This window comes from Mobula birostris, chromosome 15, assembly GCF_030028105.1.
Source record: "Mobula birostris isolate sMobBir1 chromosome 15, sMobBir1.hap1, whole genome shotgun sequence".
Classification (NCBI taxonomy): Eukaryota; Metazoa; Chordata; class Chondrichthyes; order Myliobatiformes; family Myliobatidae; genus Mobula; species Mobula birostris.
In genome coordinates this window covers 26739841-26753227 of record NC_092384.1, presented here as the reverse complement: position 1 = coordinate 26753227, position 13387 = coordinate 26739841, and positions in this window count along the sequence as shown.

The following is a 13387-nucleotide window of genomic DNA, read 5'->3' as shown; positions in this document are numbered from 1 at the left end:
TGAAAATGCAAAAAGACCTTTAATTTTATTTAGATCATAAAATGATTTGGTTCCTGCTTTAAAGTCTAATCTGCCAATGTGGGCAAAGATCCAGAGAGGTAATGCTGCTGTTCTCAAAACAAGGATTTCCAGGAGCATCTGTATTGCTTATTGATGGGTATCTATAACTATTGCCTGTATAAATATCCCAAACCAAACCTCACATCCAGCCAATTTTCCCATTGGTCTTACCCTTTCCTCTTCATGGAATAATCCTATTCTTCAAGTTCTCCAGGTCTACTACTGACAAAAATGTATGTGTCTTACCAACATTTATCAAGTGAACTGTCTTATAACCTACAATGTGACAAAACGAAGCACAAAAGTAATGGGGATGTTTATGGGAGATTTGCAAGGCAGCTTGCTTTTTTAAGAGTGGTAGGTGCTTGGAATGCACTGGCATAGGTGGGGTGGAAGCAGCTTCCATAGTGACATTGATGAGTCGTTTGGAGAATGGAGAGATAGGCTTCATATTCTGATAGATGGCGTTAGTTTAATTTAGCATTATGGTTGGCACCTTGGGCCGAATGACCTTATTCCTCTACTGTACTGTTCACTGCTGAATTTCATTCAAATATTCATCACAAAATGGATGTGGCACTGGACAAATAAGAAAGAAAATCTCTAATTCTACTAGACTGGCCAATTTCAAAGCATTTCTTCTAAAGTGCTACTAAAACACAGTAATTTTTGATTTGACACTACAATTATAGTGGTACTTCCAGACTAGTAGTGTGCACAAATATTAATTTCCTTATGTATTATGATAAGGAATTTCACCATTTGCTATTAGTCATAGTCATAGTCATACTTTATTGATCCCGGGGGAAATTGGTTTTCATTACAGTTGCACCCTAAATAATAAATAGTAATAGAAATACTACTATTAGTAAATAGTAAATAGTAATAGTCATGGAAATAATAAATAGTAATAGAATAGTAATAGAAAAATAGTAATAAACAGTTAAATAGAAATATGTAAATTATGCCAGTAAATTATGAAATAAGTCCAGTACCAGCCTATCGGCTCAGGGTGTCTGACTCTCCAAGGGAGGAGTTGTAAAGTTTGATGGCCACAGGCAGGAATGACTTCCTATGACGCTCTGTGCTGCATCTCGGAGGAATGAGTCTCTGGCTGAATGTACTCCTGTGCCCACCCAGTGCATTATGTAGTGGATGGGAGACATTGACCAAGATGGCATGCAACTTGGACAGCATCCTCTTTTCAGACGCCACTGTGAGAGAGTCCAGTTCCATCCCCACAACATCACTGGCCTTACGAATGAGTTTGTTGATTCTGTTGGTGCCTGCTGCCCCAGCACACAACAGCAAACATGATAGCACTGGCCACCACAGACTCATAGAACATCCTCAGCATCGTCCAGCAGATGTTAAAGGACCTCAGTCTCCTCAGGAAATAGAGACGGCTCTGACCCTTCTTGTAGACAGCCTCAGTGTTCTTAGACCAGTCCAATTTATTGTCAATTCGAATCCCCAGGTATTTGTAGTCCTCCACCATGTCCACACTGACCCCCTGGATGGAAACAGGAGTCACCGGTACCTTAGCTCTCCTCAGGTCTACCACCAGCTCCTTAGTCACTTTCACATTAAGCTGCAGATAATTCTGCTCACACCATGTGACAAAGTTTCCTACCGTAGCCCTGTACTCAGCCTCATCTCCCTTGCTGATGCATCCAACTATGGCAGAGTCATCTGAAAACTTCTGAAGATGCAGTAGTTGAAGTTCGAGGTGTAAATGGTGAAGAGAAAGGGAGACAAGACAGTCCCTTGTGGAGCCCCAGTGCTGCTGATCACTCTGTCGGACACACAGTGTTGCAAGCACACGTACTGTGGTCTGCCAGTTATTCTCCAGTTATTCCATGTTCATAGAGACAAAAATGTTTTAACTGTAAACACATGTGGAATTATATTGGAAAAGCATGTCAACCACATTTTCAATTTCCCGTCTGCCATGAGGTCTGAATATCACAGAAAATCAATGTTACTGCCCTTGGACATAAATTAATAAATTGTAGCTGAAAGGCTCGCTCTGTACCAGCCGTCGCAGAGGTCAGCTGTACCTAACCTCTCTGCAGAGTGTAATTGAAAGTGTCACTGCACGTTGTACGAGACATGTATCATTCTGAGACCAGTAATGTCAATCATTTTCCATTGGCAATATGGAGGCAATATTCTCTTCAGAAGTAATCTAAATAAATATGAAAAGTCTGAAGGAAAATAATGTTTTATTTCTACATTAAAAATGCGGCAACATAATTGTGGCTGGAGAACAAGAGCAAGAATTATTTGGTGAAATATTAGTGTTATATCCTCCTGCTCACATCTATTTATATCTGAGAATGCCAACAAAGATGGAAGTATTCATGTCCAGTGGCTTCAGGCCATGTTTGTACATAGAGCAGTGGCGATACTGAAGGTACATCACTGCAGGAGACTACCCCACCTTTCACCCCCTCTCACGCAAGTTACCATTTCCCAGAGTCACGAAGGCTGTTTTGTGAATGGAAGTTTAGAAATTTGAACAAAGTACAAATTAGTCACACGGTGTCAATGACCAAAATGGCACACGATATTCCAGGCACAGTCTCACCAGAAAATGACACAGAAAACACTGTGGCTGCTTGGAATCTAAAATAAAAGCAGAAGATGCCAGAAGTACTCAGCAGGTCAAGTGCCATCTATGGCCAGACAAGCAAGGTTAATGTTCCGGGCTGAAGATCTTTATCAGAACTGCGAAGGGGGCAAAAGAAGCTTATACAGCTGCAGGGAGAGTGGGCGCTTTATTATGTAACACACAGTACCGCTGCCATAAAACAAGCAATTTCACAATGTATGCCAGTGATATTAAAACTCATACTGGTGCTGATTCAAGGTTACGTCCCTGAGAGGGTAAAAACAAGGCAAAAAGCTGTTAACAAGGTTATCTGGTTAATGACTAAAATGGTAGCACTTAGACAGTGAGAACATGGTTAAAAGTAATCCAAGAACTGCAAAATACAGAGCTGTTTTCCGCTCCTTTTTAAAAATTTTCTCTCTGAGAATGAAGGGAATGCCAGCCTACTTGCTAAGCAAGTCCTCCAACTCAGCATTTTACAAATCCTACATTCTTTGTCCATGTTCTTTTGTCTGTGTTGATTAAAATAACCTTAGCTCTCCTCAGGCATCATCTCACAGATAACCAGTCAACTCCTAGATTACTGAAGCCCCAAGTGTGGTGCGGCAGGGGCTGGTCGGTATAGGACATGTGTCTTTCAAATATTGAGTGTAAGGGCCATCGGTAAAAGTGTCAATGACGGCTGAGAGCTGCACCTCTGGGCGTGCACAAGTGCAAACATTATCTCCGTATTGCACCTTGATTGTTGAGGTCTAGGTCACCTTGTTCCTGGCATTCAGTTGCCATGGTTTGAACAACTCCTTGTTCATTCTGAAGATTAGCTCAATCCCTACAGGAGAACTGATGGAATTGAGATACTTCATTATGGCAAGGAACACTGAGAAATGGGACAATGACACAGTCTTGTTTTACACTGGTCTTCGCTGAGAATAGTTCTGTTGTAGGCTCGTTGGCTAACATAATGGCTTGCAAGCTGGTGGAGTAACCATAAGATAGAAACAAATTTTTATGAGCAGCTGAATTTGAGGGGCATGGGCATTAAACCGCCCCTTCATTTAATTGACCCAAAGGCTTTGGGTAGGTTGAGAAAGGCCATGGATACTGACTCATGCTGCGCTCTATGTTTTATTTGGAGCTGTTACCCAGTGAGGATCTTGTCCCTGGGTGGACTCATTTAGAGATTTCACACAAGAGTACTCAAAGTGGAGAAAGAGCATTTGGAGTGGAATTGGTAAACTTAAGGTCGTGTATTGAGAGCCCACACCTAAGTGCTGGAAGGGGTGGATCACATTACAATCTACAGACCGTCTGTCAAGGATGATGTGTAAACATGTCTAGATGGCCTTAGGATTGACTTCAATGCCACACCAATGGCTTTTGGGACCATCTGGTGAATGAAGCCATTGAAATAAGACTGGAGGAAAAGAATTTTAACAAAGACAGAGGGTCTTGCTCTAAGTAAGACTGGAATTCAATTGTAAACAAGATGGAACAGCAGAAACCTGATTGGATGACGACTAACCAATTAGGAGGGACAGATGATGGGGGTATAAATACCACTGGACTAGACATGCCTAGGTATCGTTCCTAATGAAGATGGCAAAGTCTGTCATTGAAATTGTCAGTTAAAATTGATACTTGTACCGTCTGGAAGCCCAAGAAAAGTTTATTAGCAATACTATGTTGGCTAGTGGTGCAAGTCTCCATTTTGTCTAAGTAACTCAATTTAGAAAATCAGACACACAACCTTCCTCTGTGAGTTTAGAAGAGAAAACAGTTTGTGATTGCTTGTCAAAATCAGCCAAAGAACAAACGTCTTGAATTGCATTTCACACCAATGTTTGTTGTTGATTGACTTGCTGTGTAACCCAATTTCTTTTATAAAGCCAATCTCTTAAACTTTGATACCCTTACTAATCAAGAACTTGTCAACCTCTTCTTCTAATATTCCAAATGACTTGGCCTCCACAGCTGTTTGTGGCAATGAATTCCACAGATTCTCTACCCTCTGGTTAAAGAAATTCCTTTTCACCTCTTTTTCTAAAGGGATGCCCTTCCACTCTGAGGCTGTGCCCTGTGGTCGTGAGCTTTCCCACTATTGGAAATATCCACTCTGTCTAATCCTTTCCCCGGTCAGGAGGTTTCAATGAGATCCCCCTTCATTCTTCTAAATTCCAGCAAGAACAGGCCCAGAGGTATCAATCGCTCTTCACATATTAAACCTTCCATTCCTGTGATCATTTTCATAAACCTCCTCTGAACCCTCTCCACCCTATCTTTTCTTTAATCTTTGTAGCATCTGCAAACCATGTAACAAAACCATCAATTCCATTATCCAGATCATTAACATATAATATGAACAGTAATGGATCCAAAATTGACCTTTCTGGGACACCATAGTCACTGGCAGCCAACCAGAAAAGGCCCCTTTTTTCCCACTCTTTGTCTCCTTTCTGTCAACCAACCTTCGATCCATTCTGGTATCTCTCCTGTAATAACCTGGGCTCATGTGTCTATCCTGCCTGTTATTTCCTCAAAGTATTCCAACAGATTTGTCAGACAGGATATCTCTTTATGGAAACTATGCTGACCTTGGACCTATTTTATCATGCAGCTCCACGCATCCCGAAACCTCATCCTTAATAATTATAATGAATATCTTTCTAACCACTTAAGTCAGGCTAAATGGCTTATAATTTACTGTCTTTTGTCTCTCTCCCTTTTTGAAGAGTGGAGTGACATTTGCAATTTTCTGGTCCTCCACAACCATTCCAAAAGATCACTATTAATGCCTCCACAATCAGAACCCTGGGGTGTTGTCCATCTAATATAGGTGACTTCCTATGGTTGCCTCATTCTCCCTTTAGAATTCTTCTTTGTGATGAACCAATCCTGTGTTTTCCAAACTGCCACAGAAACTCTAGCCATTGCTGTTCTACTGTCATCCCTACTAATGTACAGTATATAATTTATCATGTATTTAAATTCATTGTGTTTTTAATATTATTATTGTGTTCTTTATCTTATTGTGTGTGTGTTTTTGTGCTGCATTGAAGCCAGATTAACAATTATTTCATTCTTCTTTACAATTGTGTACTGGAAATGAGATTAAACATTAAACAATCTTGAATCTTGCCTTATCTCCTGAGTATTTCCAACACTTTCTGTTTTTCTTGCTGGTTTCCAGAATCCGAAGTTTTTTTGTTTTTTTTTTGATGAGAAACCATTTCTTTTATCCAGAAAGACATTGAAAAGGACAGCAAAAAAAAAAGGGAATGGAACTAGATATGATAGTTACAGATAACTCACACCATTTTCAAAATACAAGGACATCCCTATAGAATAGAGATGAGCAGGAATTGCTTTAGCCAGAGGGTGGTGAATTCTGTGGAGTTCTTTGCTGCAGTTGACTGTGGAAGCCAAGTCAATGGGTACATTTAAAGTGGAGGTTGATAGGTTCTTGATCAGTGAGCACATCAAAGGTTATGGTGAGAAGGCAGGAGAAAGGGGCTGTGAAGGACAATAAATCAGCCAGGATAGAATGGCAGAGCAGGCTTGATGGACCGGATGGCCTAAGTTTTGCTCCTCAACTGTACACTTAGTTTTCTTCTCCCTTTGGTCCCCTTTACCATTCCTTCCTTCCAAAGGCCCCATCTGCCCATTATCTCCTCCTCACCGAGTTCCACCTATCGCCTACCTGTCTTTCTCCCACCCTTCATTGCTCGATACTGCCAACCTTTCCTCTTCCCTTTCAGTCCTTACACAGCATCTTGACCTGAAACATTCACTTACTCCTTTTGCTTCCGTAGATGCTGGTGACCTCTGGGTTCTTCTAGCTTCTAGTTTCTTTGGTCTGGATTTAACACTAACATTTGAATAAATATTTGAATAGATAAAAATTACAGATCTACGGGAAGAGAGGAAGAGCCAAGAAACAAGTGAGGGGCACAGATGCAGAATGATATTGTTTGGAACTGGATCCATCTACGATTCAGTGATTGTGTGGCATCTAACGATTGTACAACGTAAAAGCCTGTCCAGCCTATTTTTGAAGGTGTACAAATGCAAAGTCTTCCCCTCTTTAGGACATTATTGTCATGCAGGTAAACTTGTAATTAGCATAAATATCAGGAGGAAAATTCACTCATTGAGATTGAGAGAAGAAGAGGGAGAAATTTTAATGGATGAGCCAAGTCTGGAGAGGGTTGAAAATGCTTGAACGAGGAACTGTAGTGAAATGAAGATTCAGCATTGGAGTATCTCAGCAAGGTACCGATGCCCTCAGGAACACTAGAGTGGTTCTGGTAGTGAAGAACGTGAACGCAAGTACACAAAATGTAAGAGCTGCTGTTGGCTAAGCAGCCTCTCAATGGTGCTCAGCCATTCGATGATATCACAGGCTGGCTTTAGTTCCACTTTTCTGCCTTAACCCCTGAAGCTGGTGGGAGCAAAGGGAGTTGGGAATGGTGAGGGTGGAGTGGCAAGGGAGGGGTTGGGGGGATGGTGGCAGAGAAGTAGAGTCATGGGCTGGGGGTGGCATGGGTGCAGGCACAAGACGAGATCATTTGATTCCAAACGTTTAGTTTATTGATCATTGCAGAACGTCTCTCTGGTGCTTTCTTCTCTCACCCCTATACCTTCCCCTTTACATAACCATGATTCCCCTCTCCCTGCCCCCTTCCAATTCTCAGTCCACAATAAACACCCATCAGGTTTATCATCACTCACATATGTCAAGAAATTTGTGTTTTTCAGGTCAGCAGTACAGTGTAATACAGAAAAATGCTGCAGTACTGTGCAAAAATCTTAGGTACCGTAGTCATGTGTGCTAAGACTTTTGCACAGCACTGTAAATTTCAATATTAAATAGTATTTCACTTATTGCTATCAAAATGGATAATTTCAGATTCTACCATGTTATACCTTATCTGCTAAATTTTGTCTACTCACTTAACCAATCTACATTTTCTGAGCCAAGATCGTTATATGGCTTCCTGAATGAGCAGAGCCCCTCCCTGACACCACTTTATATTAATGAGTCTACCTTTCTGAAATGTTAAGGACCTAGAATATTTGGGTCCCAGCCTTATCCAGAATGCACCCAAGCCTCTGCAATGGCTGTCACGTGTGAAAGTCAGTGAATCTCTACATACTATATGCTACAACTAACCCTCTTTGTTCAAATACCTTGTGTATTCACATTGTCCATTAACTTTGACTTCCTGCGACATTTCCCTAATTTGATTCCAATTTTTATACTCCTGTTATATTAGACACTTTCCCTTCTTGTTACACTAACAAGCTTTTTAATTGAGGGATCAGACCTTAATACCACAAAACAATAAGCCATAGGAGCAAAATTAGGCCATTTGGTTCGAGTCTGCTTCGCCATTCCATCATGGCTGATTTATTATTCCTTTCAACCCCATTCTCCTGCCTTCTCCTCACACTGACTAATCAAGAACCTATCAGCCTCTACTTCAAATACACCCAATGACTTGGCTTCCACAGTCGCCTGTGGCAATGAATTCCACAAATTCACCACCTTCTGGCTTAAGAAATTCCTCCTCATCTCTCTGCTAAAGGGACAGCCTTGTTATTGTATTACAAAAGCAATGAAAAAGGCAAGAATTTTATCATTGACTTAGACTGAAGCTTTTGAACCATGAAGGGACTAAATATGATTCGGTCAGATAGAATATGAGATTAACATAAAAAGATCAGAAGGCCCAAAGGCCAAACCTGTATCCAAAGAGAAAGATTCAATGCCAAAAAGTTTTTTATTTCCAGAGCCATCCTTCCCTGGACCAGAATCGGAATCAGGTTTTGTTGTAGGGAGAAGAATAATGGGGTTAATAACTTGTCAATAAGGATGTGGATTGTGCTAATGTGGAAATAGGGAACCGCAGACAGAGTCTAGAAATAGAGACATGGAATGCAGCAGAAGTGACCGAGTTGCAGAAATGTTACTGATTGTGTTATAGCATGCACCTATTGGTGTAATAGAAAACTGAATTTGCTGTTAGACCTATGGATCATCATTTTATTTTGTAATCAGGACCCAGACTGCTATGTAATTAAGTTTTCCTAGTGCCAAACACACACCCGCCCTCTGCTCTCATTCGTGTTAACTTCAGCCTTGTTTGACGCCTCAATTGGAGTGAAGCAATGGACTCGATTATGGACTTGCGTCTCCAGGCCGTGCACTCCACTCCCTGCCTCAGTGAACTCACTCAGAGACAGCAAAGAGCCAGATTGCATAATTGTCCCAAAAACACACAGTCAAAATATAAATCACAGGCTCCAACTGCACGCAGCTCAGTAGAATCATTTTTGAAAGAAGTAAAAGAAATATTTTCGTGAACTATCTGTAGGACGTCGCTATTAGTTGCTGGCGCCATCTAGGATGAGACTTGATATTAAGTGGGTATTTCAAAGATTACTGAGCTGAAACATTAATGATAGAATGATAAAATTAAGGAAAATATATGACACAGAGGGAAATTATCTGACCCATTATGCTGGTGCTAGTCAAAAAGACCCTATCCAACCTAATCTCAACTTCTAGCAGCAGACCATTGCCCCACAGGTCAGGTACCTCATGCACACATCCGAGTCTGTTTCTCTCTCCACAGATATTGCCTGCTGTGTTGAGCAAACCCGGTACTTTCCATTTTTAAATTTTATTTTAGACTTCCGGCAGCAGCAGTGTTTTAATTTTGAATCCCTCAGAGTCGGTGTTCTGCTCTTGGTGAGTCAGGAATTGACTTGATTGCATGTGCCTTAGGCTGATGGGAGTATTATACTTTTCATTGGTGATCACTTCTGGGTGAAACTGTACACATTGCATTGAACTTGGTAACTCTAGGTATAGTTCATCCTGGGGACCTGATTTTAGTTCTGATGTCAGACATTATGTACAATTGTTTCTGGATGCCCAACCCATGTTCCCACCTTTACCAGCAGGAGTGTAAGCTTTCGTGTGTAACCTATGACCTTGCTGAAGAGTCAGAGTACAACCAATGATTCTTTGTGTTGTTTTGCTGTATTGCGACCATTTAAAAGAAAACTGTTTTGATGTTGGAGACATAACTGGGCAATATCAGAACTACCAGCCTTTCAGGCACCTTCCAATATTTTCAGAATGTGCTTATGTTAATTGGGAGTACTTCTTTCAACGCTTGGCTGCTGACATATCCAATGTGTTTCTCAGTAGCAAGTTCACCGGCAGCATACTACTGGCAACCAAGCCAATGGCTGCCACATTGGTGTAATTTACCTTTAACTATTAAACACAATTTTCCTGATAATACTTTATAACAGCGGCAAATCTAGACATGCATTAAACATAACATATTTCAGTTAAGTAAAATAACCTAGTGCCTTTCCAATTTAACAAACTCGTATTTTTTAACTACAACATCACAATTTCCCCTGGACAGCTGGAGTCCGGCTGTTCGAAGACTCTCCCTTTCACTGAGAGTCCATTTTGATGTTCCTTGACAAACCAAAGAAGCTCTTGCCCCGGTACAGAGAACGGATTAAAGACCTCTAATTGCGTTGCCCGAGAAGCAAAACTGGGAGGTGACTTGGTGCTTTTGTTTAGCCTGTAAGCACAGAGCTGAGTTGACAACAGATCCCAAATCATATACGTTTGCTCCCTGAGCACAGCATCTTCTGTGGTTACCTAGTAAGTGGGCAAAACCATAGGCGCAGCATCGCACCTCTTTTACCAATGCGAACAATACAAAGGAAACCAATCTACAATACTCTAAATCTAAAGCATGGGGAAAATATGATTCACTTGACGCTCATCAACACAGAAACAACTTTTATCCGTCAACCAACATCTTTTGATGCTCCAGAAAAACCTACAGAATGTAGCTATAACAGAGGTGTGGCACCTTAGTTCATGATTTAGCTTGTAAAGAAGTTGTTTAATTCCAAAATACATCTTAGCTCAATTTGCTTAACTTGAAATGGCCTAACATGGCACATTGTTGCAACGATATGTACTCGATTAAATTAAAATGAATTCTGTTGCAGTTTTCAGGACCTCCAGCGTGCTTTTTAGCTAATTAAGCACTAGATGACTTTTTAATTAAGAACCGATTTAACATGGATCAAAAAGTATAAATAAACCTGGAACATGTAAAGTGCAATCTCAAATTCTGTGATCTCACAAAAAGCGTAAGGACAGAATTAGCCCATTCACCCCACTGTTCTGAGCATGATATGACTCCGAATTTCACGTTCTTGCCTTTGTTCCATATCTCTTGATATCATTACCCAGCCAAGTTTCAACTTCTGCCTTTCTTTGAACTGGAAAAGGGTAAAAGAGTAAAAGCCCAATAAATGGTCATACAGTAGATTCAATGGTGCAAGAGCTGAAATCAGTAATTAGTCACAGATCAATACCTTTTCTGATTTATACAGTTGGCTCCAAATAGAAGGCATTTGCCAGTCAAGATTGATTGATATTGAAACATGTATTTGTGTAAAAACCAATTTCAGATTCTGTGTGATTCTTTGATTAGATGATCATAAACCCTGTTTATGGGTAAGATACCAGATTCAGTGGTAACTTGAATTAAATTAATAATATAACACACAATTCATTAAACTTTAATTATTTCACAGCTTCAGCAGAGACCCTGAATGAAACATGATACAGTAAATGTTGCTGTGAGTCGAATTCTCATTCTTCTCAGATGATGATGTCCGAGATTGGTCCACCAGGTCTTGGGTACAAGAAATAATCAACATCAAGTGACCTGACAAAATTCACAGGTAAAGCATTCTGCAAAGCTATGGTTCTCATAACAGAAGGGTTATTAACAAAATTGCTGTGGTTTCCTCCTATGATTTCACTAAACGGCTGCTACCCTTGGAACAAATGATGCTTCCAAAAGGGAAGCATTGTTTGTAAGCTGATTTTACCTGTACTCGTCACGCTGGGAAATATTGACATTGGATCCTGATCAGTAACCAATCTATTTGTTTGTTTGTTTGTTTATCTATCTATTTACTTACTTCAAACCGCACTGCCTGACAACCCCCGATTTAATCCTAGCCTAATCATGACACTGTCCTGCAGTCTTCCCTGGGACAGGGTGGGAGATGCTTGGTAGAGAAACGGTTAAAACACAGATCATGAGGACAAAATATCACAAAGCAGGCAAGTAGTCAGGAAATGTAACATTTATTGTGGCAATGTACACTCAGTGGCCATTTTTATTAGGTTCCCCCATACACCTGCTTGTTAATAAAAATATCTATAGAAACTCCAAAGCATACAGCCATGGTCAAGAGGTTCAGATTTTGTTCAAACCAAACATCAGAATGAGGAAACAGGATTCCACACAGATGAATACACATCGTAAAGTGCTTATCAGGTTGCAGCTCGGGGCTCTTATACGTACTGCTGAAATGTTTTTTCCTGTTCACTTCATCTTGTATTATACATATTGTTGTTGTGTGACTGAAGTACTGGGAGATATGAAGCAGTGTCTTCATTCATCAGAACGAGACAGAGCAGCATCAGGCTGATCAGCAAAATGCAACTGTTGTTTTACTCCGTCCTACACATCTCCACGTAACCTTACTAAATTTGGCAGTCGTAGTTCTTTTCTGTGCACTTGTAATCTCTATTGCTTCTCTCTCCGAGATGTGAATCCACGTTAAACCATATCTCACATGCGTGCTTCTATTTTAATTGCTATATAGTTGCAAAGACACGTCACTTCCTGTTCTTCCACTGCCCTCCTCACACTGATGTCTGGCCATTCATTCCCTCACTATCCCCTTCCTGGTGAGTCTTTACTATAATCACCTCGGGCAGCTGTGCTACTTCTAACAGCTCCTGAGTGTGCTCGGTCCCTCTCACTGGGACCCTCCGACATGATCCCCATGCATCGCCCTGTCTCTCCTCCCTGCTTGGAGCTGTCCTCTCTCTCTGGGCCACATTACCTTTGCGGATCACAGCTGTTCACTGTCCCTGCCTCGCCCATGTTGTTTCTCCCATTCCCGAGTCTAGGTCGCACCGTGTGCCTATTCCCCGGATAGTACCTTCACCGTTTGGGCACACCCAAAAGTCTACAGGAGGCTTTCGATCCCTGGGGCTGACTTCTCCCCACCCTCCTTGTTTCACCTCCTACTGGTTTCGGGTCTCACCCCTATACAGGGGGCTACACCGGGAGCACCGAACACAGTATATGACCCCAACAGGCTCACAGGTGAAGTGTCGCCTCACCTGGAAGGACTATTTGGGGCCCTGAATGGTAGTGAGGGAGGAGGTGCAGGGGCAGGTGCAGCACTTGTTCCACTTGCAAGGGTAAGTGCCGGAAGGGAGATCAGTGGCAAGGGATGAATGGACAAGTTCTACCCATTCAGCTCTCTGCCACGTTCGTGATACCTAGCCACCGACCCGCACATTTTGAAGTGTGATTGCTAATTTCAAAAATAATCACCCATTTCGACTGCTGAGGTCACTGGCCCCACAATGGGTCGCAAAGGCATCCCAATCAAGCCCCCAAATGTTGTGTGAAAGAAGTCACTGGAGAGAAGTACTGGTAGATATGACACAGTCTCTTTATTTGACAAAATAAGACACAGCAGGTAACATAGACCCTTTGTGGAGGAAAAAGATCTGTCCGATCCAATGCTACATGACATTTTATCGAAGGGAAGACGACGGCGCGACGCAGCTCGCAG